The sequence below is a fragment of the Octodon degus genome, unplaced genomic scaffold (genome assembly GCF_000260255.1).
Source record: "Octodon degus isolate 3935 unplaced genomic scaffold, OctDeg1.0 scaffold00146, whole genome shotgun sequence".
Lineage (NCBI taxonomy): Eukaryota > Metazoa > Chordata > Mammalia > Rodentia > Octodontidae > Octodon > Octodon degus.
The window spans coordinates 5,434,692-5,439,859 of NW_004524722.1; the positions used below are offsets into that span (position 1 = coordinate 5,434,692).

General features: G+C 38.8%; 1 pseudogene; it reads right to left on the reverse strand.

Annotated features, from left to right (window-relative positions):
• Nucleotides 1-4,582: 4,582 nt before the first annotated feature.
• LOC101575636 lies at nt 4,583-4,917 on the reverse strand (annotated as a pseudogene).
• Nucleotides 4,918-5,168: the final 251 nt, after the last annotated feature.

Consider the following 5,168-nt stretch of genomic DNA (forward strand, 5'->3'; position numbering starts at 1 on the left):
AAATAAAATAAAAATCATTGAATATAATGTAAAAAAATACCTGCCCAGTTATGTAACATATGTTACACAACATTAGGAACAGCCAAGACTGCAGTGGGATTTTGCATTACTCTGAGGCAAATTTAGAGGCTTCATAAAGTATGCAGACATAACTAGGAATCAAATTCATCTTGCCCTTTCTAGAGATCTTCTTTGGGCTGATTTTATGAAAGCAGCTAAGCCTGAGTCAACGGTAGCTTTTGAGAATAACAGTTTCTTTGACTTACTTTCCTAACTAGAGGCTGTGGAATTTTTACAGAAAACATGTACAAAGACATATGAAATTGAAATCAGGAGACAAAACAAGCATATTTTCTTATTAATAAAATGAGGGGAAAATCTTAAGTTGAGTTCCAGATAAACAGCAATATACCGTTCCATCAGATTTTTCTGACTCCACTCCTGTTACCTTCACCTGTTCACCAAATTTGTATGATGCTTATCTGTAAATGTATGAGAAGTCATAGGGCACTGACATGAAAGGGCTCAGTTTTTAAAGTACTATTTCCATCTTACTGTAGGTCTTAATTAACAGGAGGAAAGATCCATAGAGAAAGCTGGGAACCTAGGATAATTTCCATTTGTCATAGAAGAGCGTCTCAGAGGAAATAAACACATAGGCAAAGATAAAGTGGTTTGTATTTACACAAGCCAGTACACGAGAGAGTACTTTTATAAGCTAGTAGTAATGTGGTTTAATTGTGGAAAGTATTATAATTGTCCAAGACAAAGGTAAAAAATACCCATTGCCTTTGGCAAATAGATCTTTGAATTTGACACTTTCAGTAGACTGCTACAAACAGTGGCCTAATGATTATGAAATGGAAAATGAATGCATAAGAGACAGGAAGCACAATGTATTATCCACATCTTCGAACTGAGACTTAAATATACTGTACTACATAAATTGCCTGTGGTTGAACAAATAATAATGTGGCACATGCAAATGCAAACTCAGTTTTCTCCGACAGAAGCTTTAGCTTATATTCTCAGCTAACATTCAGTAGATATAAAAGTTGGCTACTTGTCTAAATTTGCTTTTTTCCTTTGGAATCCCCCTTCTTGAATTCTTTATTCAGTTGAAATATATGCCCTACATTCTCAGTCTTTGCTCTAGAATCCACTGAAAGCCAAGCAGAAGTGTTACTTTTAAATACCCTTTCTGCATTAAATCCTTGGTTTTCCTTACCTGATCCAATTTTCTCTTTGTTCTGAGTATAACCTGGGATTGGTTTGCTGCTGTATTTTCACTGTACAGTCAAAATCCTGAAGAGAGGTGTATTTATTACAAAAGTAACTCCCAAAAGGTCATTCTAGATCATTTCCACACAGGCTATTTCAAAGTACCAAAATACTTTGGTACTCTCCTCTCCCACTGAGGAAAGTCTGGGCCAATTAAGTTGATGATATCCATGATCTCCACCTTTTATGAGGTAGACAGGATGTGTCCTTAACACCAGCTGAGGCAAGGCCTGAGTTATTTTCAGTGTTCTATGGGCAGTAAGAAGGGGACACTAGGTACTTTTCCTTCATCAACATTAACATTGCAAAAAAAAAAGTATTTTACTACTCTCTTTTCTTACTGCTTACATATTATAATTTCAGAGACAAGAGTTGTTTTAAGAATAACTTGAAGAACCTATTGAATCCAAACACTCAACAAATTCTTGAGTTATTACCTAACAATTCCATCCTGATGATTGCTTATAAGCCACCCATTTTTTTCCTTTCCATTGATTGGAAATACACTACTCTATGAGTTACTCTCCCTGTTCATGTAATCTATTTATGTAACTATATGTAACTAATTTACATATATAATAATACATATAATAAATAATACACATAATTTATATATAAGACAGAAATCTAATATCAATTTCTTATTTCCAGTTCTTATCTTTAGAATCAAACTAATCTGCTCTAACCAATAATATTTATATATTCTCTAAGGATATGGAAAAACAATTACATTCTTATCTCTATGACTTTGCTGCAGATTGGCATCTGTTAGACACCTACCTGCCAATCACACAATGACTGAAAACCACATCATGTCCTATGGTGCTCTTTCCAGTTGAGCATTCTGATTTAGGTGCAGTCACATTATTGCCATTTAGAAAATCTCTGTTGGATCACTCTGAGCTTCTAGTTAAGTGCCCTAACATCACGCTGTACCTATAAAATATCTAACCTTATCTGTTTCATCCTGGCATTTGTATATCTTCTTATGTCTGTGATGCCAGGTTACATTATTTTCAGTCAACTAAAAATTCTACTTAAATAATTTGAGCTAAATGTTTCCTCTAGGAAATTTTATTGGCCTTCAAAGGATCATCTTGAAAAACATTTTTCATGGAGTAAGGAGGCAGACAGACATGTTTAAGTATAACCTGGGCATGCAAAGTGGAACGTCTCAATGGCAATAAATTTTTAAGAAATTACTGGGCTAAGGATGTAGCTCAAAGGCACAGCACCTGCCTGCTAAGAGTGAGCCCCTGAGTGTGATTTCTGGTACCAAAAAAAAAAAAAAAAAAAGAAAGTATCTAGTATTGAAGAAGTTATGAAGAAATTATGAAGTAATGAAGACTTTATTAGAAAAACACAAAATATGAATTGGAAGTAGAAGTCTTCAGGCTCAATATAGGAAAGCATTTTGAAAAGTATCTGCACTGAGTGGTTTAAAAATAATTTAGTTCATTTTATCAAAAAATACATACATTAAAAGTGCTAATAATCACATGATTTTTTTCAGGAGAATAGAGAACTGGATTTGATTGAGAACCTGTAGAAAAGTGAAAGAAACAAAAATATTAACTGACAACAAAATGACTGGTTTCTAACTCAAAAGACACCTATGAACCGATAGCATACACTGATGTTTCTGAGTTAAACCAAGGAGAGTCAGTTTGAGAGATACCATCCCATCACATTTCTGAAGCATCAAAACTTATTTCACACATGGCCAGGTTACACAGGTGCAAATGGAATCAGAGCAACCAATAAAATGCCTGTGCGGCTGGGGGTGCGGTGGCACAAGCCTGTACTCCCAGCACTTGGGAAGCTAAAACAGGATTGCCATGTGTTCAAGGCCATCCTCTCAAGGCCATCCTCAGCTACATGAGTGAGTTCAAGCCCAGTCTGCACTATACATGGAGATCCTATCTCGAACCAAAAAAAAAAACAACTTTAGGGGCTAGCAAGATAGCTCAGCAGTCTAAAGCGCCTACTCAGGCAAGTTTAGGCAAGCACTGGGGATCGTGGTTTGATCCCTGGCATCACATACCATGCCAGCTCCACCCTCAGGGTGGGCTGGGTAGGAAGGAAAACGGACTTTAAACAACAACAACAGAGAGAGAAAAAAAAAAGGAAAGAAAAGAATAAGAATGCTGGCAAGATAGCTCAGTAGACTAAGCACCTGCTTAGGCAAGCCCAGGGACCAGGGCTCAATCCTCAGCACCACAGGCTGCACCAGTGCCAGCCCTGTCCCTCAGGCATGCTGAGCTAGAAGCAGAGATGGAGCATGGTAGCATGCCTACAATCCCAGCACTTGAAAACAGGAGGATCACTACCAGTCCGAGCTGCATAGTGAGATCCTGTACCATTAAAAAAAAAAGAATGAATGAAAGAAAAAGAAAAAACATATGCAGTGCATGTGAAGTAAAAAGGTGTTTATTCCATATATAATTACTATGAGAAGAGAAATCTCAGTTCAAATACTACAAACAAAAAAAATTCTTTAAGTACAAGCTTAAAAAGTCCAAGCACACCTATGATACTTGTACTCTGCGGCAGAGGCCTGAGGATCATAAACTTGAGCTCAGACAGCAATGTAGAAAGATTCAGTCTCAAAGGAGAAAAAACAAAAGGAGTTGAGGATGCATTTTAGTATGGAAGCCTCTAGTTACATTCCCATTAGCTGACCTGCAAAAAGCTAAGCATGGGGGCACGTGACAGTAATCCCAGCACTCAGGAGGCGAAGACAGGAAGATCACTACAGTCTGAGGCCAGACTAGGCTACACTGTTAGTTCAAATTCTCTGAACTGAGAATTTGAAACAAACACCAAAAAAAGAGAAAGGAACTGATTTGCTGGTGTTGTGTTAATTTCACAAATACAACAAACACATAGCAAGAAGTGCTAAAACTTAAGCTTGGTAATAGTCAACAGACAACTCTGGGGCCAACCAAATAGCTCAGTGGATTAAAGCACCTGCAAACAGGCGCAGGGGTCAGGGGTTCAATCTCTGGGCCTGTCATGTCAGATCTGCCTCCGGGGTGTGCTGAGACAATAATTGAGACTGGCCATTGTGGCGCACACCTGTAATCCCAGCTCTTAGGAGGCTGTAAACAGGGGGATCACTATGATTCTGATCTAATAATGAGACCCTGAATACCCTGTAGGCCCTTCCCTAAAATACAAAAACAAAAAACAAAAAAACCTAGACAACTTTGTCCCACAATTACATTTATTAAAAACTGATAAAACCTGTACTAAAAATACCCCCCAGTCACTTCTGCACCAGGCATCTTGGGAGGCATTATCACCTGGGACCCTCTCTTCCTCTGCCCCAGCCACATCCTCTTCCTCAGCCTCAGCCTCAACCTCTTCCTGCCATAGCTTCCCTCTTCTTAGATTTCATCTTAAGTTCAGCATCCACAAGCAGCGTGTACAGAGGAAAGCTGTCAGGCAGAATGAAATAGAGAATGTTATTCCTCAAATGCTCAGTGTTTCCAGTTGCACCAGCTCCCTGTTCTTCAGGGTCATCTTCACAACTTTGAGATGTGTGTTCATGCTGCCATCTACACCTGTGATTGTTCCATGAACCCGTGTTCCATTCTTCAATTCAATGGTGACAGTTTCATGACTCAGCTTCATAAAAAAAAAAAAGGGCTGGCCAAATAGTTCAGTGGATTAAAATGCCTGCAAGCAAGCATAGGGGCTGCGGGTTCGATACCTGGGCCTGCAGGGGGCCCAGGCATGCTGAGATGGCAATTGAGACTGGGCCTGGTGGCATGTGCCTTATCTATAATCCCAGAATTTGGGAGGCTGAACACAGGCGGATCACTATGAGTCTGATCTAGTAGTGAGACCCTGAACACCTGTAGACCCTTCCAAAAATTTAAAAA